The sequence below is a fragment of the Penaeus monodon genome, chromosome 19 (assembly GCF_015228065.2).
Source record: "Penaeus monodon isolate SGIC_2016 chromosome 19, NSTDA_Pmon_1, whole genome shotgun sequence".
Classification (NCBI taxonomy): domain Eukaryota; kingdom Metazoa; phylum Arthropoda; class Malacostraca; order Decapoda; family Penaeidae; genus Penaeus; species Penaeus monodon.
Genome location: NC_051404.1, coordinates 15,885,559 through 15,886,079, shown reverse-complemented (window position 1 = coordinate 15,886,079; position 521 = coordinate 15,885,559).

Below are 521 nucleotides of genomic sequence, written 5' to 3'. Positions count from 1 at the left end.
GTGTATAAAAGGCGATTCCACATTAAAAGGAAAACACACACACGTAAGCACACTGCCTTGCGTCGCTAAAGTCCTCCGCGAGACAAAGGAAGGCAAAAACATAGTACTAGATATAACGACACGACCTTTAGAACAGGTAGTCAGTTTGCCTCTTGAATGGGAAAAAAATAATAACGGCCACTTGGCAAAAACCTTTCAACTCCCTTAAAATGAAAAGAGAGAGATGGAATGAACTGCTTTATGTTTATAGATGTGAAAGAAAAAAAAAATGTTTTAGGAGAATGCAAAGCTGGCTCCAAAATATAAGAGAATAATATTGCTGCTCGTAAGAGGTTGATGCGACTAGGTTTGGCTTCCATTTTGCGTTGCATATTCGCATGGAATATTCCAGTTGCAAATATTTTGATATTTCGGGTACCAACCCGGACATTATGAATGCCGCATTCAAATTTGTTGTTGAATATCTGGTCTGTACATCATACAACTATTATATATAGACCGGTTTTAGATTGTGCATAACA